The following is a 25,398-nucleotide window of genomic DNA, read 5'->3' as shown; positions in this document are numbered from 1 at the left end:
TTGAAGAGACTACACTTTTTTTCTCTTCTCATTCCCGTATCAAATTTACTATCTTGCAGAATATTCAATTTCTCCAAGAGAGCAGATTCACAACATTTTACACCGTGTTGAACTCTCACTTCAATGTATACATTACAACCAATTTGAGACCAAAGTACGAGCTGCTATTCTGATCAACAGCGGCCTCTTTTTCTAGCGCCAGCAGCTTCCTTGCAGCAGTGAAGTGCCTGTATGTTATTTTCCTAGGTTATTAGACTGTATTAACATCATGAAGCTTTCATTACTAGAATACATTCTTCCTCCAAGCACTCACGACAGAAAAGCCAGTTTTAATTCAAGAAAGCGAGAGTGTTACAAAGGAAGAACACTCATTTTTTTTTTAATTTTATTTATTTATTTGACACAGAGAGAGAGAGATCACAAGTAGGCGGGGGCAGAGGGGGAGCAGGCTCTCTGAGCAGAGAGCCTGATGTGGGGCTCGATCCCAGGACCCTGAGATCATGACCCGAGCCAAAGGCAGAGGCCCAATCCACTGAGCCACCCAGGCGCCCCGGAAGAACACTCATTTTAATGTTTAATTTGGGTTATAGGACCTAAGTAAGCTCTAAACCTAGAAAATTTCAGGTCAGGATCAGTAAATATCACCCTCTAAGTGGAAAGTAAGAGAAAACTAATGGTCAAAACAGATAAGAACAATCACCTATAGAAATCTTCCCCAAAACCAGTCCTCCAAAAGGAAGTGCAAGAATCTTATTAGCATAGGGGCGCCTGGGTGGCTCAGTGAGTTAAAGCCTCTGCCTTCGGCTCAGGTCATGATCCCAGAGTCCTGGGATCGGGCTCTCTGCTCAGCAGGGAGCCTGCTTCCTCCTCTCTCTCTCTGCCTGCCTCTCTGCCTACTTGTGATTTCAAATAAATAAATAAAATCTTAAAAAAAAAAAAAAAAGAACCTTATTAGCATAAGGCTTATTAGAATTCTTCTACTAAGTCCCTAGTTTAAAATGTAAATACCGGGGCATCTGGGTGGCTCAGTCAGTTGGGGGTCTGCCTTTGGTTTAGGTCATAATCTCAAGGTTCTGGGATCAAGCCCTGTACAGGTCTCCCTGTGGGGAGCCTGCTTCTCTTCCCCCAACTCCTCCGTCAAATAAAATAAATTAAAATCTTTGATAAAATAAAATGTAAATACCATATTATACCCTGAATAATGAAATGCATAAAACATCTATGACATACACTTATAAATATACAAGTTTTAGTAATTGAAAACAGGAAACTGAAGCACAAGAATTTCCATCTTCTTGAAGTTCAAAGAAAGAGAAAGCTATGATTTTATGACCCATAACAGTCATCTGGAAGAAACCTGAAAGTATGGGACCAGAGTTCAAAGCTGAAAGTTAGCAAATAGCCCAGTGAAAGTTTCTGCCTTGGGCAACCCTCTCCGGGCCCCTCTCTCTTTGGGAGCTTTGCACTAAACCCACCGAAAGAAAGTTTCTGCTTTGCTTCTGGCTAAGACAAACTGGGATGAAAATACGTTTGTCTCTAGGAAGGTGAAGTTTACAGATATTTAGGTTGACAATGGTGAAAAGGATTTTAAACTGGGACTATCCTCTGAAGGGCTAGGATGTATCATTTCCTCAACTAGGGCCATTCAGCTATACTCATCTGAAGGGCTCACTACTTAAGAACATCCAGCTCCTGGGGCACCTGGCTGGCTCAAAGTCAGTAAACCATGGTGAGTCTTGATTTCCATCAGGGTTCTAAATTAAAGCCCTACATTGGGTGTAGACCTACTGGGGGGGGCAGCGGCAAGAGCAGCTAGCTCCTCCTACTCCATATCTAGAATACATTCATCGAACGTCCTTCTAACTCAGTCTAACTTACTCTCTGAATGGACCGGCCCACCAGAAAAGACCACCTTAGGCAAAAAATGGCTTTCTTGCTAGATGTTACCTATTGAAAACAGATGAAAGCATCTGCCCTCTGCTCAGACCATAATCCCAGGGTACTTGGGAAGGAGTCCCCCATCCCGCTCCCTGATCGGCAGAAAGGATGCTTCTCCCTCTCCTTCTGCCCCTCCCCCATACTTGTGCTCTCCCTCTCAATCTGACAAATAAATCTTAAAAAAAGGAAAAGAAAAATGATTCCCTGGCACTTTGATTACCAGTAACAACTGCTAAGGTTTACCAAGATATGCTAGGTAAGGAGCTACAAACCTTCATTACCTCATTTTTATACACCCAAACCTCTTTAACTACTATGTTCTGAACCAGTTTTACAGAAGAGAAAACAAGGACCTAAGTTAGGTAACTTGCCCCCCGAAGTTCCAAAGCTAAATAGGTCCAAAATTCAAACACGCACTTTTCCAACATTGTGACTCACCATCACCTTATAGGTAAAGCTATTCTATTTTCTTATTTCAGCCATCAGTCTCTTGTAAAGCTGATTAAAAAAAAAAAAAAAAAATCTCTGAAGCATAATGATCTCTGGGAATTTAGTTCTTCCACCAGCAAAGCAGAAATGCTTAACAAAAGCAACCAGCTCTCTTCTCCCACCCCTATCTCTAACTTGTAACATTCCAAAAAATGGAAACATATTCTGCTTGAAACCAGCCTCAGAATTTCCAGTACAAAAAGAAATCTTTTACCAAAGACAATACGAATGTTTCTGTTATAGATCATTTGAGAGAGCCTGAACAGAAAAACTGCAGCTGGGTGTAGAGAACAAAGGGCTTCATGAAACAAGAGACTACTAACAAGAAACTCAAATATAACCACCTAGAATTTTAAAAATGGTCCTTGCTTGGAAAGGGGCAGCTCAACACCAGCCCTCTTCTGGGAAGATTCTCTGCTGTAGAGCTTCCGTCCATCTTTAAGTATGATGATAAGCTACAGGTTTTCCACAGAGGTCTGGAAGACTGAGGAAGTCTCTTTCTATTCCTAGTGTGTTGAACATTTTAATTATGAAAGTGTGCTGGGGTTTTTTTTTTCCCAAATGTTTTTATTGTGTCACTGAGATCACGTCCTTTATTCTATTTATACGGTTTATTCCATTAACTGGTTTTCAACTGCTATTGGAGAACACCTGCTTTTAAAACAGATCTTAAAATTATCCTCAGCTGCTTATGGGTCTCTACCGTAACTCTGAAAGAACCGGAAAAGTTCCTGAGACCTGATTCCATATGGGCCTGCACTGGCTGTCCCTTGCCCAGGACCCCACAACTAAGTCTCTGCTCTGCCAAGAGGACAGCACACTTTTCCAGATCAGATGGCACTACATCCAATGACCGTAAGGTAACCTAAGCGCGCTAATCGAATTAGTTGAACAATTCGGGACACCCAAACCAGGAGGCTACAAAATGAAGTGGCCAGAGATCCTGGTATCCACTGCATCTTCAGCACTCTGCACGGTGTGTAGCCACGGAGCGAACACTTCACATTTGCTAAATGAACTGGCTCTTTCAAACTTGCTCTTCATTCTCCAAGCTCCCCACCCACACCAGCAGGAGTAATAAAAGACCAGGTGATCAAATATTAACAATACAATCCAGAATAGAATTCAGTCCACACCACAGCCCTAATCATGCCTGCTAAACTGGAAGTTGAGATCACTCTCGTCCGTTCTACGTCTTAGACCAACACACAGAAGACCAAACCGACCTCAAGTGTTAGGGAGAGACACTCACACTTCACTTATTAGTGACATGTTAGAGTAAAACTACTGCCACCAAGTCAGTCAAGGCAGCCATCCTTTCAGTAGTCGCTAGGTAAGAAGCAGAAAATTCTTGGTGAACAAGACACAAAATGACCAAGATAGAGAAAAGACAGAAGCAGAAATACCAAGAGAGAAACTCGGCATTCATAAAGATAGTAGACAAAGGAATGGCCTGATCTGTGCTGTGTGTGCCTCTGGAAAGTTCAGGGTAGGAGAAAAGAGCTCAGGTGAAATATTAAACATGTTTACTATTTTATGCTTTCCTCTAGAGATTATCCCTCTCCTGAGTTAAAGAGGGAAATAGAATCAAGAGCAGCTGGAGGTATCTCTAGGTAACACTTCGTCAAGGCTTCACACCCCACCTGTTTCCCTGAAGGAACTGAAATGAGGTGGGGGGGGCAGGGGAAGACAATGAAGTGGTCTCTGATTTCAATTCAGAACCGAAATTAGTATACTTATGGGTTTATTTAATAATTCACTCTAGTATGTGGCTCTCTTAAATTAAGTAAATCAGTAAGTACAATACTAATTTCAATTCTGAGGCCCTAAAATTTATAGAGAATACTCACAATGTGCATTAAACACCTTCCTAAAGGTGGGAAAGGGCCTGTGAGGAGAATGGAAATTACTGCTTGAATAATTTAAAGATACAGTAAAAGGCCTAGCCTTGCCTAGGTTATAAAATCAAAATTATTCTGGGGGTACCTGGCTGGTTCAGGCAGTAGAGGACAAAACTCTTGATCTTGAGGTCATGAGTTCAAGCTCCACAATGGGCAAAGAGCTTAATTTAAACAAAACAAAACAAAAACTATTCCGAAGTTTAGTACTAAAATTCTTAAAAGTTTAAATATCGAATTCTATGGACTCTGGCAGAAGTGCTTCACAAATGTGTAATATGTAGGTACAGATGTACACATAAGACATACCTATAAGCACATGCAAGTGTTAACAGTGGCGACCTCTGCAGAGCAAGAAGGAAAGTGTGAAGAGGCAGAGGGCAGGAGAAAAAGAGACACAAAATGAGGTAGACTGGATGACAGCTTCTTACTTAACATATAATTCTCTCAGCTGGTCATTTTACAGATGACTTCCCCCCATATTCTAAAAAATCAAAGTTGCTGACATTCCAGAGTTAATGGGTTGACTCTTATCTTTAATGTGGAATCAAACATCTATCCATCTCCTTCTGAGGTATCTTTAAAAATCCAAAACAGTCATTTCCATGATCCTAAATAAATAAAGCTACATTGTAATTACTCAAAGTCCGTCTGGGGAAACCTTATTACAGTGGGACTGTTTTATTCTTTTATGTCTTTAAAGAGGGTTAAGAAAGGCCAGCCTTATAGCCAACTGGGCTCTATTACTTTAAAATGTTTTTATTATGGAAGTGTTGATTCATACACAAAACTAGAAAAAAACAGTTGAAAGAACCCAAGTGTACCCATCACCCAGCTTCAAAAACTACCCTCTGCAGGTTGGTTCTATTTATAGTCAAAATCCTAACTAGTATGGGTGGATATAGCCAGTCTCTGCAGCTATTTTCCTGTATCTTTTCCCTTAAAATAAAAAAACAAAAAACAAATAGCAACAATAATAAAATACAACAACCAGAGATTCCCTGTATTAAGAAAACCCCCCAAAAAAATACCAAATCACTGTACTGTACACCTGAATCTAGTATGTCAATTATATCTCAATTTAAAAAAATACACCCAGGGGCACCTGGCGGGCTCAGTCAGTACAGCATGCCACTCTTGATCTCGGGGAAGGGAGGTGCCTATGAGTTCAAGCCCCATAATGGATACAGAGATCACTTAAAAAAAAAAAAAAAAAAAGTAATGAAGAGACCCAATTTGCTCACCTCCACATGCTTCTCCATGTGTCCTCTGCAAAGAAGTCCACAAGGAAGATCATTTATCAGCAAATAACAATCCCTCTGACTTAAGTTCAGACACATTTAAAGCAAATTCCAAAGTGCAATCCTAAACTACCTCCTAATTACCGGACATGAGAAGTCCAAAATACCATTCCCATGGTGGGCAGTTTCATCGGCCTGTTTTTAGAAGTGTGAATACCTTGTAACAGCTGAGAAAATCACTTTGAGAAAGCAGAAAATACGTATTAACAAATACACATTTGATTAGCAACCCCAAAAAGCTAAAAGGCTTCTAATACAGAGTCCAAAATCCTCTGTAAAAATTCTGAGCTCACTTCAACTGTTTGGCATTTAGGGAAATACATGACATGGTCACTTGTTCCCCAATGTGGTTTTTTTGGGGCCGCTGGGTGACTCAGTCCATGTCTGGCTTCAGTTCGGGTCCGGGTCCTGGGATTGAGCCCTGCATCTGGCTCCGTGCTCAGCGGGGAGCCTGCTTCTCCCCCTGCCTCCGCCTCTCTGCCCTGCTTGGGCTGCTCTCTCTCTGTCTGAAATAAATAAATAAATCTTTTAAAATTCACTTACTTATTCATTTGAGCTGGGGTGAGGGGACAGTGGGGACAAAGGAAAAGAGAATCTCAAGCAGACTCCCCGCTGAGTGCAGAGCCAGACCTCACAACCCTGAGATCAGGACCTGAGCCAGAATCAAGAGTCTGACACTCAGCTGACTGAGGCACCCAGGCATCCCTCCAATGTGCTTTTTGTTAGCCTTACTATCAACTTCCCTCAAAGTAACACTTTTATTAATGAAAGCATATACTTTAGTTCACTTACGTTAACAACGGACCTGTTTACAAAAAACAAATTCCCAACTGTCCTTCCTAACAGTTGTTGTTGAGCTGGAAAGAGAATTCTGAGGAACCAGCTTGGCAACCTTCACAGAAACAGTGCAGCACAGGGACCCCTCTGTGGCCTTAAACAGTATCTGGCCCTTGGTCTGTGTGTCTCAGGGTTAAGTGCAGAAACAAAGACCCAAATCCATGTATTGCTTTCACTACATAAAAAAAGAACTCATTATTTCTCCACAGACACATGGATAATTTTTCTGAGTAGTAAAAAGTTTCCCTGAGGGTGAACTCTACAGCAGTTTAAAAGAAGAACAACTGAGGAATGGCAAGCCTGGATTATGTGTGGATTATTTGTAATAATACAACCTTTTTTTCTCCCTAGATCAAGAACACTGCCTATGTGGGAAATAGTAAGTCAGTTTTTGTTTTTTTTTAACCACAGCTGATCATGCTTTTCTTTTTTTAAGATTTTTATTTGTTCATTTGAGACAGAGAGAGAGAACATGAGCAGGAGAAAAGGGAGAGGGAGAAGCTGACTCTCCACTGAACAGGGAGCCGAATATGGGGCTTGATCCCACAACCCTGGAGATCATGACCCGAGCGGAAGGCAGATGCTTAACGATCTGAGCCACCCAGGTGCCCCAGTAAGTCAGCTTTTAACAAAAGTTCAATTCCAAGTCCTCCAAAAAGTCAATCTCTGTCTCTCTTTTCTAGCACTAATATTTCTTTGGATGGCAAACAGGAACTCCAAGTTCTCTCAGAAAATCCATACCGAACTGTGTAGCAAAAACAGAAGAAAAGAGGGGGGATTTTCTACTGTCACTTCAAACTTGAGGGAAATTCCAGGGTAAGGGGTAATCCTTTCCTAATTAATAGCATTGTCACTTACTCTGGACACTTTGGGCTCAGTCCAACAAAGCTCATTTCCCAAAGTCGCCTGATAACCTGTTACAGATTCCGCTGGTGTATCCAGCAGGGAGCACGGCCGACCTCAGGAGGTCTTCTTGACATCCCTCCTTTCAAGCCCAAGCACCAGCCATCAGCTAATAAACAAAGGACTGTAGCTCTAGTCTCCTGTTTGACCATTTGCAAACTTTCTTCCCTCCTTGCCCCCAAAATATCAAGATGCCCAGGAGAGGGAGGGACACTATCTTTTTTTTTTTTTTTTTTTAAGATTTTATTTATTTATTTGAGAAAGAGACACTGAGAAAGAGCGTGAGAGGGGAGACGGTCAGAGGGAAAAGCAGACTCTCCGTGGAGCTGGGAGCCTGATGAGGGACTTGATCCTAGGATTCTAGGACCATGACCTAAGCTGAAGGCAGTTACCTAACCAACTGAGCCACCCAGGGGCCCTGATCTTTTTTTTTTTTTTTGGGACACTGGGAGCAATGAAAAGCTGAAAAATAAATAAATAAATAAATAAATAACTGGCACCAAGCAAGTATGCAAGCACCTTAAGTGAGAGAAATTTACCAAAACCAAATGCTCTGGATAAACCCAGAAACTCTTGTATGAGGCAAGTGTTTTTATCTCTTTGTGGCCATTTTTTAATAAATAAAGTGAGGATCTGAATAGCTCACCACTGCCAAAAAACTTAAAAAATTTACACAAACTTAGCAAGACATTCCTCATCCTTTCTTCAGACATGTCCTAAAACTGGAATTAAACAGAACGGCTTAGTCTTTTGGTTTAAAAAAAAAAATCATCTTGGGGCACCTGGGTGGCTCAGCTGGTTAAGCAGCTGCCTGCCTTCTGCTCAGCTCATGATCTCAGGGTCCTGGGATTGAGCCCTATGTGGACCTCCCTGCTCAGCAGGGAGTCTGCTTCTCTCTCCCTCTACCCTTCCCATTCCCCGCCCCCACCCCACTCATGCTCCCTTGAGCTCTCGCTCTCTCTCTCTCAAATAAAATCCTTTTTTTAAAAAGATTTTTTATTTGAGGGGCGCTTGGGTGGCTCAGTCATTAAGCATCTGCCTTCCGCTCAGGTCATGATCTTAGTATCCTGTGGGATCAAGCCTGTGTTGGGCTCCCTGCTCAACAGGAAGCCTGCTTCTCCCTCTCCCTCTCCCCCTGCTTATGTTCCCTCTCGTCTCTCCGTCAAATAAATAAATAAATAAATAAATAAATAAATAAATAAATAAAATCTTTAAAAAACAAAACAAAACAAAAAAAAAATAAAAAACCCAAAAACCTCCCTTAAAAAAAATTTATTTGAGAGCGAGCACAAGCAATGAGAGGGGCAGAGGGAAGCAGACTCCCCACTGGGCAGAGAGCCCAATGCTGGACTTAATCCCAGGACTCTGGGATCATAACCTGAGCTGAAGGCTGATGCTTAATTGACTGAGCCACCCATGCGCCCCTCAAATAAAAATCTTGTAAGAAAATAATCATCCTTCCATGTCCAGCCAGTCAGTGCTAAAACTTAAATCATTTCACATTCATCACATTCTATTCCTTTATAAAAAACTAGCCAATCTGCCTGAAAATACATTATTAGCTAACCAGGGACTTGGCCACTCACCCTCTGACTGTAACTAAAAACTTAGCATTTGGGGCACCGGGGTGGCTCAGTTGGTTCAGCACCTGACTCTTGATTTCAGCGCAGGTCATGACTGTAAGATGGAGCTCTGTACTCAGTGGGGGAGTCTGCTTCTGAATCTCTCTCTCCCTCTGCCTCTATCCATCCCCCTCACTCTCGTGCTCTCTTCAAACAACAACAAACCTTATCAACTTGCATCTGGGACAAGCCACCTATACCAAATTCAGGCAAGCACCTCACTTGGTAAAGATGAATTCCCAGAACAAGTCAGGGCTCTGCTACAGACCCCTGTCAGGATGTGGGACACTGCTTCTAGCTTCTTCCATCACAGAGTCAGCAAAGTCACATTTCCTTCTTGCTCTTAAGTGATTTAATTAATTTCTTGTCCCAATGATAGGGCAAACTCCACCCCTTCCATCTTTCACTTTCTAAAAGAACAGGACCATATTACAATTCCTTTTTTTTTTTTATTTTTTTATTAGAAAGAGGGGTGCCTGGGTGGCTCAGGTCATGATCCCAGGGTCCTGGGATCAAGCCCCACATCGGGATCCCTGCTCAGCGGGAATTCTGCTTCTCCTCTCCCACTCCCCCTGCTTGTGTTCCCTCTCTCTCGTTGGGTCTCTGTCAAATAAATAAAAATAAAACATTTAAAATTAAAAAAGAAAATGTTTAAAGTAGACTCCACACCCAACGTGGGGCCTGAACTCACCACCCCGAGATCAAGAGTCACGTACTCCACCAACTGAGCCAGCCAGGCACCCCAGGACCATATTACTTCTGAATACTTGGAAAAGTAGGAAAAATTCAGTGATATGTATTTTCAGTAAACACAGAATACAGCAGGCAGAAAGGCACTAGTTATTTCAAGGCTGATTTCCACACAGCAATCAGAGTTCCATAAAGCTTGCTTACTTGCCTGCTTTGACATTAGAGAAAATATTAAGATCCCAACGACAAATCTTTGCTGGGGAACACCTTTATTCACTCTTTTAATCAAACTATTTTTCCCTCAATCAGAAATTAAAACATACGGAAGTCTTAACTGGTGGGATATTATGTAACATTCACAGGAAGATAATTTCAGAACCAGTCAGTGCCTGGAAAGTCTGAAAAATCCACACAAATAATGGACTAGGTCTGACTCACCAGCTTGAAAGAAGCTATGAAATAAAATGTAGGCAAAGAATTTTACACACCAATTTCTTTTAACGTAAGTATGCCTCTCAGAGGTATTGTGAAGGAGTAACAAGTAAGTGGTAAATAACCTTATTTGCCTACACCTTGTGTAGTAAGAACAGTCTATGGTTTGTCTACTAATGTCATAGCGAAAGGAAGTTACTTGGAGTAAGACAGTCCTGGGGAACTTTAAGAAAGTAATAATTTCTGTAGGTTTGTTTATTCTTTTGTCAAATGTGGATAATACTGGACATACAACTTCTAAGGTTTCAGGATAGGCAGTAAGTCAGGCTTTACAAACAGGACACTGTGCATTAGAGATGCTTAATGGAAAAGTAAATATACAATCATTTCTGTTTTAAAAAGTTTTGCTCTCTCATTAAAGCAAGTTTCACAATCTCTGCATACACGCGCACATTGGAAATACTGCAGGTTTGGTTCCAAACCACAGCAATAAAGTCAAATGAATTTTTTGGTTTAAAACTTACATTTACACTATACTGTAGTCTATCAGGTGTGCAATACCACTATGTCTTTAAAAAAAAATACATTATTTTAATGAAAAAATATTTTATTGCTAAAAAATGCTACCCATCATTTAAGCTTTCAGCAGGTTGTAATCCCTAATCATAGATCACTATAACAAATATAATTTTTTTAAAAGATTTTATTTATTTATTTGACAGACACGGATCACAAGTAGGCAGAGAGGCAAGCAGAGAGAGAGGAGAAAGCAGGCTCCCCGCTGAGCAGAGAGCCCGATGCGGGGCTCGATCCCAGGACCCTGGGATCATGACCTGAGCTGAAGGCAGAGGCTTTAACCCACTGAGCCACCCAGGCGCCCCTAATAAATATAATTTTAAAAGTTTTAAATTCCGCAAGAATCACCAAACTGTGACACAGAGACATGAAGTGACAAAAACGGCTGCGAACATGCACCGTACCAACAGACTTGTGGGACACAGGGATGCCACAGCATTCCATTTGTAAAAACAAAACAAAACCAAAAAACACAGTACTTAAAAAGCTCAACAGAGTGAAGTACAATAAAAGGTAAAGTACGCCTACAGTTCATTTAGGAAGAGTGGTAGGAGTCTATTCTCCAAAAATACCACGGTCCAGCAAGAACCAGGCACGCTTCTGTTCATTCCATGCGGATTTACTCAACACTAACTCCCACGCTGCACATTATGCTAGACGCAGCAAACAAGAAAGACAAGGTCCCTGTCCTGTTGTAATTACATACAGAAAAGTATCTTTCATTATCTCTTCAGGTTCATAATGTGACTTTGGGAGTTTTCTCGCACATGCACTAAAGTCAGAAAAAAGGTCACTACTTTGGGATCTTTTCCCAGTCTCTCTTTGAAGTTTTCTCCTGTGCTGTAACAGAGATAATGCTTTAGTTAACAACAATGTATCAGTACTGGTTCATTAATTCTGTACATATACTGATGTACGGTGTGGATAACGGGAAACTGGGCATGGGAAACAGAGGAACTATTATGGGTTGAACTGTTTTCCCCTCACCCCCAAAATTTGTATGTTGAAGTCCTAACCCCAAGTACCGCAGAATGTGACCTCATTTGGAGACAGGATCTCTACAGAGATGTAGGTTATCCTTATAAAGAGAGGACATCTGGACATGGGGATATGTGGAGCAAAGACAGTATGAAGAGACCAACCTATATGCCAAGGAACCAACCCCGCCAACACGTGGATTAACTCCAAGCCTCCAGATGTGAGAAAAGCAACTGCTCTTGCTGAAGGCACCCAGTCTGTACTCTCAGCAGCCCTAGCAAACTAATACGGGGATGTGGGACCATCCCTGCAGTGGTTTGTCAACCAGGTCTCCAACGAAAAGTTTATTACAAACAAACAAAAAGCCAGAGGGATTTGGTGTCCATGTCTCACAGTCACGAAGCCCAAAGAAGACAGGCGGCTGGGAAGTCCTGCTCAGTGGCAAGCAGAGCCATAATAATCACAACACACAGCAACCAAGCTAGGATCGGAACCCAGGTTTCATTCAGTGTTCTCCACAATCTAAGGTTACTTCAAGATGGGCATGAAGGTGGTTGTAAGTGAGAGAATATGCTGAATTATCAATCTAAAATGCCCCATCTCCGGGCGCCTGGCTGGCTCAGTCAGTGGAGCATGCAGCTCTTCACCTCAGGGTGGTGACTTTCAGCCCCACACTGGTTGCAGAGCTTAAAAATTTAAAAAAAGGGGGGGGGGTCTTTAAAAATAAAATGCCCTGTCTCAAGTGGACAGCACCCGAGAGTCACTTTTTCTTTTTTTCTTTAAAGATTTTACTTATTCGTTCCAGAGAGAGAGAGAGAGAACACAAGTGGGGTAAGGGCAGAGGGAGAAGCAGACTCCCCACCGTGCAGGGAGCCCCATGCAGAGCTCAATGCTGGGACTCCAGGATCATGACCCAAGCAGAAGGTGGACCGCCTAACTGACTGAGCCACCAGGGGCCCCTGAGAGTCACTTTCTAATACTGGACCAGGTTCTGCAGTGAATAGGGGCTTTGGCACTGAAAAAGAACTAGGTTCTTGGCTCTTGCACTCATGAGCTGGGTAAGCTCTTTTCCCAATCCTCCAAGAGTGACGTACCAGTTACAGAACCACTGTGGGAACAAAGAAAGTGCACAAAAACTGCCTGGCATATAGCAGGTAAGTTCCTGCCACAAGCTATGTTTAGCTACAAACTCAGAGTGGTGAGAAGGAGATGCTGGGGAACCTCTCTAAGAGCAAACAAGAGTTCACTGAATTCTATTTTCTTGCTATTAGTAGTAAGTAATCACAGAATACAGTGTTTTATACCTTATATTAGCTAAAGCATGTGTTGCACTGAGAGGTATACAGAAGCAAAAAAAGGTTGTACTCTTTTTTTAAAGATTTTATTTATTTATTTGAAAGAGAGAGAGAGAGCATGAGAGGGGAGATGGTCAGAGGGAGCAGCAGACTCCCCGTGGAGCTGGGAGCCCTATTCGAGACTCGATCCCGGGACTCCGGGATCATGACCTGAGCTGAAGGCAGTCGTTCAGCCAACTGAGCCACCCAGGCATCCGAAAAGATCATGTTCTACAGTCACAAACTTTGGAGAACAAATCCCTTTGCTGCTAGGTGTTAGCAGGGAACATCAACAGCAAGTTGAGGGGCCATTCATTTGGAACTTGTTCATCACAGTATCCCCAGTGTAGGCAACTTGTGGCATCTTCTCTTGAGAGTTTACTCAGTGGGGGTCTACTAAGCTAACAGATCATCTATGCAATCAATCTCATCTTTAGAGAAACAGAATGAACAGCACAGTCAGCAGCTTCAATAATCTTCACTTCACCCCAGAGGCTGTTCTCCTCTATCCCTAGGGTGGGTAACAGCAATTTTAGTGCCAGTTTTGAATGAGTATGTGTTACCGCTAGGGAGTATCTTTTTATTTTTTAGAGGAACTCTCAGCTCTTCTAACTTAAAGACACTATAGCCTATGTTAACTAATGACCTATGGCCTCCTGGGGCACCAGGGTGGCTCAGTGGGTTAGTCAGACCTCCGCGTTCAGCTCAGGTCATGGTCTCAGGGTCCTGGGATGGAACCCCGCATCAGCCTCTCTGCTCAGCGGGGAGCCTCCTCCCCCCCCCTGCCTATTTGTGATCTCTAATAAATAAATTAAATAAATAAATAATCTAACACCCGCCCCAACACACACACAAAACTAATGATCTGTGGCCTCCTTCTGGCTTTCATTATGGTACTAAACCTCTTTAAACAGCCAACTCGGACACTTAACTGTTGCATTTTAAAATGAAATTACTATTACAAATACCTTGGGCTGAACCAGTGGTGCATACTGCAATCACTTTTAGAGCTTTAAAAGAAGTCCATTTATCAAAGATTCTTACTGAGGAAACCTGGAAGGGTTCCGTGCCTTCAGAACACGGAACACTGCAGATTCCAAGGAGTAGGACTGTGGTCTCTCTTCATGAAGTTATCATCCAACCCCTAATACACAGACACCACTGTTTACACAGAATTCTACTTTATAACTCTATTAGGAGAAATAAGTTGTTTGACATCTTTTACAGACACTGATCTTTCTAGGATCAAATCATCTTCTCTAAACGAGTCTATCACACAGAGGTTTAGAAGGAAAAAAGTGTGTGTTTAAGTTTATTTCATTGTAAGTTATTTTTTCAAGGCTTTATATTTAGAAGATGGGAATGTATCATTCAATAACTGAATCATTAATTTTTCTGTTCCTTCAGATGCATGAGCCCTCACACTGCACTGTCCAGTACACATATGGCTACCAAGCACCTGAAATGTTACTGGTCTGTACCGAGATGAGCCACACATAGAAAATAAAGAATTTCAAAGACTTAGTACAAAAATCAAAATGTAAACTAACTCACTATTTTCTATATTAATTACATGTTGCAATGAGAACGTTTTGGATATATTACATAAAAATATCATTAAAATTAATTTCATTTGATTTCTTTTGTAACGTGGCTGCTAGAAAATCCAAAATTATGTACAGCTCAGACTGGACTTCTCTTGCACAGTGCTGTCCTAGAGGACAACAATGATTACATCTTTTTGAATGCTCAAGTTTTAAATCTGATCCAGTATTATTATTTGGTCCCTTTTATTTTTTTTTTAAGATTTTATTTATTTATTTGACAGACAGAGATCACAAGCAGGCAGAGAGAGAGGAAGGGAAGCAGGCTCCCCACTGAGCAGAGAGCCAGATGTGGGGCTCGATCCCAGGACCCTGGGATCATGACGTGAGCCGAAGGCAGAGGCTTTAACCCACTGGTCACTTTTATTTATTAATTTTTTTAGGTAATCTCTACATCCAACATGGGACTGAAACTCACAACCCTGAGATCAAGAGTGACACGCTCGACTAACTTGAGCCAGCCAGGCGCCTCTACTTAGTCACTTTTAAATTCATCTGTTATTTTTACAGTTTATAGTTTCTATCCACTAAGATTTTCCTGTTGATATAACCACCTGATGGCTTTCCATTTATATCTGCACTTCACCAGATATACTGAGGGAGAAAAAAAGAGAAATGTCTTAAATAAACACACAACTCTACATAAGAAACCAAAAATGATTTCAAGATCTGCTATCATTTTGGATTTTATCCTGAGTCTACAAAAGAAACCAAGAGCCCAACCCGCTGCTTCCATTTAAAAAGAGTTAAGGGAGCGCCTTGGTGGCTTAGTCACTTAAGTGACTCCCTTCCGCTCAGGTCATGATCCCGGGGTCCTGGAATAGAGTTCCGCATTGGGCTCCCTGCTCTGCAGGGAGTCTGCTTCACCCTCTGCCTCTTCCCCCACACTCTCTCAAATAAAGTATTTATTAAAAAAATGAATTAAGGCACTGTTCAAAGCTACCTACATTTAAAGACAACACAACTACTCCAACTCCAGTTAGATCCAAACACCCAACCAGAACTTAGTTCAGATATATGTGAGCAATGCTGCTCCTCTCTCTGGGCTTTCCTTCAGGAACTGCATATAAACCACCTAGAGAAATAGATCTACTGGGATACCTGAGTGGCTCAATCAGTTAAGTGTCTGCCTTAGGCTTGGGTCATAATGCCAGGATCCTGGGATCGAGTCCCGTATCAGGCTCCTTGCTCAGAGCAGAGCCTGCTTCTCCCTCTGCCTGCCACTCCCAGTGCTTGGGTGCTTTCTTTCCATCTCTCTGACAAATAAATTAAAAAAAAATCTTTTTTTTAATTTAATAAAATAAAATAAAAAGAAATAGATCTATTTATCTCCTAGAACATCTTTTATGTATTCCTTAATAAAGGAACAAAACTGAACTCATCAGGTTTATATAGGAAAGATCTGGCTTGCCACGGCTTCAAAAGACGAAGTGTTGTGGCCCTCACTTACTTGTCCAACACCATCTCAAACCACTCTCGGAGCCACAATGGTCTTCTTTCTGTTCCTCGAACAAGGCTGGCATTTAGAGTCTCAGCACCTTTCCACTTGGCACTGTCTCCAAATACACTCTTCTGCAGTCTCAAGCATGGCCGGATCCTTTCCCATCCTGCTACTCTCAGCTACTTGAAAAGGCCTTCCTGTAACGTATTATCTAATGAAACCTCACTGCACCCCTAGCCCCCAGTTATCTGGTAGTCCTGTTTCATTCCTAACACTTAGGAAAATCTGAAATTATCTTATCTGCCTCCCCAAACTAGAAAAGTAAGCTCCCCAAGAACACAAGTCCTGTCTGTCTTGCTCACTGCTGGTAACCCAAGCACACAGAGCAGGCACAGTAACAAGGACTCAAGCATCTACTGACTGAATAAATCAAAAAAATCAAAAGCAGCCTTAAAAGACAAAGGTAAGAATCTTAAGTGGTTAAAATCCAGTATGCTTATTTAAAAAATTATGCAACTAGTTTCCTATGTACATATGCTTCTAGTCTTTTACTTTCTAATTACCAATACTTAAGTCTCTTCAAGAACTGAAATCTTTCTCTATGGATGAAAATACAGAGTATGGATGTAATTATATTTAGTTTACTGAGGGTGGAAAGGAAAAAAGGCTTGCATTACTAAGTAAAAGATGAAATAAGGCTACAGTTAAAACCACTGAATATTAGTACAAGATTAGAGAAATAAATGGAACAAAATACAAAGTTTAGAAATACACTCCCACCACCCCGGGGATACCTGGATGCCTCAGTCAGTTAAGCATCTGGGATCAAGTCCCAATCACGCTCCTCCCTCTGCTTGTACTCTCGCACATACTTGCTCCCGCACCCTCTCTTTGACCAATAAATAAATAAAATCTTTAAAAAAAAAAAGAAAAGAAAAAAGAAATATTACCTCGCCCCCCCAAAAGAAACATACCCTGTAAGATACACTTTACCAAGGTAGCTTTTCTTTTCTTTCTTTTCAAGATTTATTTATTTAGGGACGCCTGGGTGGCTCAGTCAGTTAAGTGTCTGCCTTCAGCTCTGGTCATGATCCCAGGATTCTGGGATCGAGGTCTACACCGCGCTCCCTGCTCAGTGGAGAGCCTGCTTCCCTCTCCCTCTGCTACTCCCCCTGCTTGTGTGCTCTGTTTCTCTCAGTCTGTCAAATAAATTAAAAAAAAAAAAAAAAAGATTTCTTTATTTAAGGGGTACCTAGTGGCTCAGTCAGTTAAGCAGCTGCCTTCAGCTCAGGTCATGATATCGGGGTCCTGGGATCAAGCCCCGCACCGGGCTCCCTGCTCAGCAGGGACTCTGCTTCTCCCTCTGCCTTTCCCTCTCCCTGGTTGTGTGTTCTCTCTGTCCCTCTCTCTCTCTCAAATAAATAAAATCTTTGAGAGAGAGAGAATGTGGGGTGGGGGGGAGCAGACAGAATCTTCAAGCAGGCGCCCTGCTGAGCCTGGAGCCTGACAAGCAATGAGATCATGACACCTGAGCTGAAACCAAGAGTCAGACACTTAACCAACTAAGCCACTCAGGCACCCCCAAAGGTGGTTTGTCAAATCACCAGATAAAAGGATAAATCGGTAGTCTGTACAACCTGGCCCAAAAAGTTAGATTCCTTCTTCTTACCATAAACAAAAATAAAATTCTTGATTTATTAAAGAAATATTAAAAAGCCACCGAAAAAGAAAATATTAGTATTTATCTGATAGGCCTGGGTAAGCCTATTTACTAGTTTTCTCAGAGATAAAAGATACTGCATCCACCATAAAAGGACAGGAAAGTAATAATAATAAAGTAATACCAGGCACTTCTCCCAAATGCTTTGCATACATTCATTTGCTTAAGTTACAACACTGCCATGAGGTACACACTATTTATTATTACTCTCATTTTACACATGAGGAAACTATCACAATCTTAAATACTATACTATTTCATCTCTCTGCTTCAGAGAACAAAAGGGAGCTCCTGAAAATTAAAAATAGAATGCATATCCAGCAATTCCACTTCTGGGTATTTATCCAAAAGAAGTGAAATCTGGATCTCAAAGAGATACTAGCACTCCCATGCTCACTGCAGCACTGCTAACAAAAGCCAAGATGTGGAAAGAACCTAAATGTCCACCAACAGAATGGATAAAGAAAATGTGGTGTACACACACAACAGACACACACATTCAGCCTCAAAAGAAAAAAAAAAAAAAGGAATTTTTTTTAATGAACCTGGGAGACACGATATTAAGTGAAATAAGCCAGTCACAAAACATCAAATAATGCATGATTCCACTTATATGAGGCATCTCAAATAAACAATCTCATAGAATCAGAGTGAATGGTGGTTGCCATAGGGCTGGGAATAAGGGGAAATGGGCATTTGCTAATCAAGTGTAACAAGTTTCAGTTAACTAAGACTAATAAGCTTTAGAGATCTGCTGTACAATGCTCTATCTATAGTCAACAATATCCACTAAAAAATTTGTTGGACAGATATCAACTTAAAAGTTCTTATCACAATAACATAAATGAATAAATCTTATCATCCATGTCAATAAACTGAAAAGCCTTCATGAGAGGTGGGAAGGAAGGAGTTTGTAATCTACTGCAACTGGAATCCCTGACTCGCATGGGAAAATTTAAGACCAACTGCCAGCCTGTCCTGGCAGCCACAGAAGGCACAAGATTCTGCATACGTATAAAAAGCATAACTATATGGGGCGCCTGGGTGGCTCTGTGGGTTAAGCCTCTGCCTTCGGCTCAGGTCGTGATCCCAGGGTCCTGGGATAGAGCCCTGCACTCTGCTCAGCAGGGAGCCTGCTTCCCTTCCTCTCTCTCTGCCTGCCTCTCTGCATACTTGTGATCTCTGTCTTTCAAATAAATAAAAAAAATCTTAAAAAAAAAAAAAAAAAGGCGTAACTATATTCTTGTAGGGACTGTGACTGTTTAGAGTTGTATGAAGAGGAAGAATGGAGCAAATAAAGATGTTGATGAAGATGGGGTTGCCTGGCTGGCTCAGTTAGTGGAGCATGGGGCTCTTGATCTTGGGAGTCGAGTTCAAGCCTCATGCTGAGTGCAGATTACTTAAAAGAAAAAGCTGACGGGGTGCCTGGGTGGCTCAGTTGGTTAAGCATCTGCTTTTGGCTCAGGTCATGATCTCAGGGTCCTGGGATTGAGTCCCACATCAGGCTCTCTGTCCATTAGGGAGTCTGCTTCTCCCTCTCACTTTCCCTCTGTATTCTCCCCTTCTCTCTCAAATAATAAAATCTTTTCTTTTTTTTTTTTTAAAGACTTTACTCATTTGTTTGAGACACAGTGTATGTGCACTGGGGAAGAGCAGGCACAGGGAGAAGCAGGCTCCCGCTGAGCAAAGAACCAATGCGGGACTCCATCCCAGGACCCTGGGATCATGACCTGAGCTGAAGGCAGACACTTAACCGACTTAGCCACCCAGGTGCCCAATAAATAAAATAAAATGAAAGAATGAATGAATGAATGGGGAAGGAAAGAAAGAGTTGATAAATATGAAATATATATATACACACACATATATATGTATATATATATAAATGAACGTTAAGTGGAAAAAAACAACAAAGGCTATAAAATGCAATCAAAGAAATTTCCCACAAAGTAAATAGAGATGGAAAGAGCAGAGAAAGGATAAATTTATAGGATCAGTTCAAAAGATCCAACACCCAATTAACAATTCCACAAAAAGAGTAGAGACAATAAAGGAGAGAAAAATCAAGGACATAATTCCAGAAAATTTCCCAGAACTGAGGGACATTAAGTTTCAGTTAAGTGACCAGCGCATTAGATGAAAAGAGCCACACAAAGAACATCATTATAAAATTTCAGAATGCTGGGAAAGAGAAGTTCTAAAGTTGCAGAGGTCAAAGATAACTGGTATCTCATGAACAGTGAAAGGCAAAGAGCAATACAGCAGTATCTTCAAAATTTTCTAAGGAAAGTTATGTCCAAATTAGACTTCTAGGGGCACCTAGGTGGCTCAGTAGGTTAAAGCCTCTGCTTTCAGCTCAAGCATGATTCCAGGGTCCTGGGATTGAGCCCCAATCGGGTTCTCCGCTCAGCGGGTAGCCTGCTTCCCCCTCTCTCTCTGCCTGTCTCTCTACCTATTTGTGATCTCTGTCAAATAAATGAATAAAATCTTAAAAAAAAAAAAATTAGACTTCTATACCCAACCAAACTATCAGTATGGAAGTAAAATAAAGGCATTTTTAGACATACATGTCTAAACAATTCACCTCTTGTGTACCCTTTTCTCAGGAAGCCGATGGAGAAAGGTGCTCTTCCAAAATGAGACTGAATTAAGGAAAGGATATGGGAAAAAGATAACGGGATCCAGCACAAAAGATGCAGGAAAAGTCATGAGGATGATGATGTTGACAGAGCAAGCATGACAGCTGCCTAGATAACATCCAAAATGGAGGAGATCAGAAGGTACCTCCAGGAAGGTAAAACTTGTAATATCACTAAAATATTTAAAATACTGAGGAATATTTACATTTCTGGGTAGACTTTAAAGATTAATTACTGATGAGAAACAGAAATTAAGCAAAACAGAGCAAAAAAAGATATTACAACAGAGAAAATAAAAAGCTATGCAAAACAGGAAAATTAACCATGGCATGTGAAATGATTCGGCTGTAAGTTATACACAGCCATACACCTCCAACAGTGAACAGTGCTCTAAGCAAAATGATATTATAACCAGAGTGACAATAAATGTGAATGTGTGAAGTGGTCAGGGAATTCTACCAGAAACCATCACCATCCAAGGTGGGAAATTAACAGATAATACAAAAAATCAGAAAAATCAGTAAGTAACAAAATAAGCTTACTGTGTAGAAGCAATAGCAAAAATAACAGTAGAAGCAGAAACAACAGCTTCTAGGGACCAAGAAGGATTTTTATACGTGTATTAATAAGTAAAATTAAATTCAATAAATATATAAGATGCTTTTTTAAAGAAAATGTACTGTGAGAGAAAATCAAATGTATACATAAATGTATTCATGTCTATCACATAGTTATCAGACAGAGGAAAATGCAGAAGAGCCTAAATGTCTACCAAAAAGGAACTAGTTAGATAATTTGAAATTACATGGCACATCCATGATTAAATGCCACGAGTCATTTAAAAATGCAAACGGAGAATGTTAACAAGAACCAGCTGAGACAGGAAAGTCCAACCCCAATTTGCTTAAACACACACATATCCAAGTAACACACATATGAAAAGAAACTATTCATCAAAATATTAACAATGATTATACACATAAAGTTTATGGATGATCTTTTCAATACTTCCTAATGAATAAACATGTATTATTCAGGTAAAATAGAAAGTGCTGATTCTACAACTTAGAATCAGAGAGGACAGCAGAGCTACTTTATCATCCTGTTTCAGTTTATTAAACTGAAAAATAAACACTGCTTAACAACGCAGAACTTCCCTTAAGGAATCTTCTGAACAACTCTTTTTTTTTTTTTAAAGATTTTATTTATTCATTTGACAGAGAGAGAGAGAGAGAGATCACAAGGAGGCAGAGAGGCAGGCAGAGAGAGGGGGAAGCAGACTCCCCACTGAGGAGAGAGCCCGATGCGGGGCTCGATCCCACCTGGGATCATGACCTGAGCCGAAGGCAGAGGCTTTAACCCACTGAGCCACCCAGGCGCCCCTTTCTGAACAACTCTTTAACACATAAGGCTGGTTTTATACGCCAATGAAGTTATTATTAGTTCCTTTTAGCGCCATACATTTACCTTATTTGAACAATGATTCAACTTCCACCGGATCCTGAAGAGACACTACGGCAGAACAACACTGGCAGTGTCACTGGCTTCTCCAGTTTACAAAGTCAGGATACAATTCTGGAACAAGAGGAAACAAGCAGTTGCAGACTGTATCGTGAAACACAGACGCTTCAAATCTCTAAGCAAAAACTCTACTTTAACCCTCGACTTCACTCCAAGTGGACCTTCTCTCTCAAAGCATACTGGCCTGAGGGTCTTCGGTCTCACTCAGGTTTTCATCCATCCAACCCCCTACCTACAGTAAGGCTGCAGAACGGAAAGCTAAAACCTTCCCCTTATAACCGGATACTCTCACTGGCAATATTTCAGGTGCTATGGTCTGCATCATGCAAGACTAATTCACAAACTTCGTAATTTAACCTGGACAATTACTTCAGAAGAATTAGATATCTGAAACAAAAAAATGTAACTGAGGTATGCCTAACTGAATTTAACACATTGCAAGTTAAAACAACTTCGCATCCTCATCCCTTAAAACACAAAATAACCTTTCTGATCCAATTACTTAAATACTCTCAGTTTTAAACATTACTAACATGACTATACATCAAAGCTATATAGTACTATCCAAAACAAAGTTCCAAGATGAACAAGTATGAATGTCCTTACTCCTCCTAGCTTGTTAAAGCTTTATTGTTCATTCATATTGCTATAGAGAAGGAAGACACCCAAGATTCAAATAATCTGAAGATGCAGTCTTAATCACTTTTTTCCCCCACTTACTCAGCATTCACTCAATTAAAAACAACCACCCTAGCTTTCTCTAAAATCTGTGGTTTGCACATAGCTGAACTCTGCCTACCTAGCCAGGAAAAGAAAGGAATGTTATTTGTTTAAGCTATGGTCTCTTGGTACATGTGAACCCTCAGCCTAGAATCCCTCCTCCATCCCACCAAACAAACCCCTACTTATTCTTACAGGGGTCTCCTTCCCCAGCAAGTTGTCCCTGGTGCACAGAGGCTGAGTTCTGTACTGCTTCCTGGACATGTCTCGCCTTACACTCATCTCATTACATCCATTAATGTCAATTTCCCTCAAAGGATTACAACCTAAAGATACCTAACACTGATATGTATTTGCTGAGTAAACTGAAAACCCAAGCAATAAAATCTTGACCTATACCAAAGGTAATCAGGTAATTAACATTAGGAAGAGGCAATAAAAACTTACTCTTAAAACTAATAGGCTAAGACTATTTTATTCAGATAAAAGTATTCGGTCAGCCCCTTCACCAAATTAATGACAGTGTTTACATTTACTTAGTTCACAGTAACACAGCACTTTCAAAAACTTTCCTGCAAAATACTTTTCCATATATTCATGCCACTGATTCTTAGAATATATCCTAGGTTACACCAGCCAAAGCTTTTCCTTGTTTGTAACTGCAGAGGAACAGGGGCTCATAGCAGTCAGCTGGAGGGAAGTCGAAGTGACTGTTCCAGGACTGAGAACCACTTACTCTACAATGCAGTGAATTAAAGAAAATGGGCTATTCTATTAATACATCCATCCTTAAGATTCTAACCAGATAGCTAGCAAACACACACAAACACACACACACCCTTCCGTTTTACTACCCCACCATGTTTCTTTCCTATTAATAAACCTCCTCTTGGACATCAGCAAGAATTTTATCACCTCAACAAATCTTCAATCTTCCACTGTTGCAACGGGTGAAGAAGCAAATCTGAGGATCTAGCCCTTATTTACTCTGTGACAGTAAGGAGACACCTAAAGCCTTGAGTCATCCCTGCCACCCGTCTTTATGCACCCTCCCCAGCTTGTCCTGCCTGTGTCATCTGGACATTCACAGGCATACTTTTCCCTTGGTCAAATGCCAGATGATTAACAAGGACACCATGGCACTGCCAACAATAGACCTTTTCCCCTTTTACACAATTTCCCTAATTGTCCACTTATTCAACAAAAAATTTATCAAGTATCTACCACATTGCCCGGCACTATTCTAGGCAATGGTGGGTCGACAATTTAAGTATCTCTTCATTCCCAGAGCTTATATTCTAGGGGAAAGATGGGGGTACAGAGATATGGGTGAACATACAGGTCCTGCAAGCCATTTTAGGACTTTAGTTTTCTTCTGCGTAATGTGGGCAGCCAATGGAGAGTTTTCAGTAGAAGAGTAATATGACCAGAATTATGTTTTAAAAGGATCATTTTGGCTGCTGAGTATAGAACAGGTTTCAATGGGACAAGGTCAGAAGAAATTAATAGATATTGCCTCTAATAATCCAGGTGAAGGACAGGAGTGGCTTAGACCAGAGTGCACCTCAGAATACTCCCACGTTCCAAACACTACCAGACCTTAAGTAACAACATAGTTCCTAAATCCAAACAGAGGGTAAATACTAATATTCTAGGACCATAATATTTGTACCCCTAAAGTTAAAGACTTGAATTATTTTTTTCCTCATCTCACCTCAGGCACCCACAGTAATATTAGTTGCTGAGATAAAGAACATGAAGAAAACACAAGGATGACCCTGCCTGCTCCTATGAACCTAAGTTTAAAGCTTAGTACTCTAAAACCACCAAGCATAACTTGCTTGTGTAAGACTAATTTCCTCTAGCATTAATAGCAAGATACCAATAAAAGTGAACAAAAGAGCAGTGTCTTCTAATTAAGTTAAACCAAAATATCCAAAGAACAAAATTTAGGAGTGCCTGGGTGACATGGTCCATTAAGTATCCAACTCTGTGTTTGGGCTCAGGTCATGATCTTAGGGGTCCTGAGATCAAGTCCGCCTCAGGTTCCACTCAGCATGGATTCTGACTGCCCCTCTCCCCTCTGTTCCTCTTCCAGCACACATACTCTCTCTTTTCTCTCTTGAACAGTATCTTTAAAAAAGAACAAAATTTGAGGGTGCCTGGGTGGCTCAGTGGTTAAGCCTCTGCCTTCAGTTCGGGTCATGATCTCAGAGTCCTGGGATGGAGCCCCACATTGGGCTCTCTTCTCAGCAGGAAGCCTGCTTCCCTCTCTCTCTGCCTGCCTCTCTGCCTACTTGTGATCTGTCTCTCTCTAATAAATAAATAAAACCTTAAAAAAAATAAAAAAGAACAAAATTTAACCTTAGCTACTTCCTGTCTGGGGGGAAAAATACTAGGGATTGAGGAGATGATGACAGCTGGGCAAATAAACCTTTAGTGTTTTACCACAGAAAACCGTGCAAAGTTTGTTCTAAGCCCCTTCCATGACATCAGCAGGAACCAAAACAGAATCCAAATCTGGTGAAAATACTACAAGTGATTTTGGAGAAAAAGATACTTCCCATATGGGTGGCGAATATAGGGCCTTCTACATCAAGGGCTCATCAAATGATGCACAAAGGCCAAATCAAGCCCAGCCTATTTTTTCCTTCTTATTTTTTCCTAACCACCCATGAGCTAAGAATTGTTTCTACATTTTTAAATGGTTGAAAAAAATCAAGAGTATTTCAGGATGTGTGAGAATTCTATGAAA

At 41.0% G+C, this 25,398-nt stretch overlaps 1 protein-coding gene across 3 annotated transcripts in view; it reads right to left on the bottom strand.

Moving 5' to 3' along the window:
* LOC111142849 (thyroid hormone receptor associated protein 3) overlaps positions 1-25,398 on the bottom strand; it is a 73,818-nt gene that overhangs the window by 27,006 nt on the left and 21,414 nt on the right. For all 3 annotated transcript variants that reach the window (XM_022496194.1, XM_022496196.1, XM_022496195.1), the window contains exon 2: positions 21,870-21,977. The gene's annotated coding sequence lies outside the window, so the exon portion shown is untranslated. The remainder of the gene's footprint in view (positions 1-21,869; positions 21,978-25,398) is intronic.

The sequence above is a fragment of the Enhydra lutris genome, unplaced genomic scaffold, assembly GCF_002288905.1.
Source record: "Enhydra lutris kenyoni isolate GAN:26980312 unplaced genomic scaffold, ASM228890v2 scaffoldscaffold9, whole genome shotgun sequence".
Lineage (NCBI taxonomy): Eukaryota > Metazoa > Chordata > Mammalia > Carnivora > Mustelidae > Enhydra > Enhydra lutris.
The sequence above is the reverse complement of the archived record's forward strand: the minus strand, read 5'-3'. Positions and strand labels throughout refer to the sequence as shown.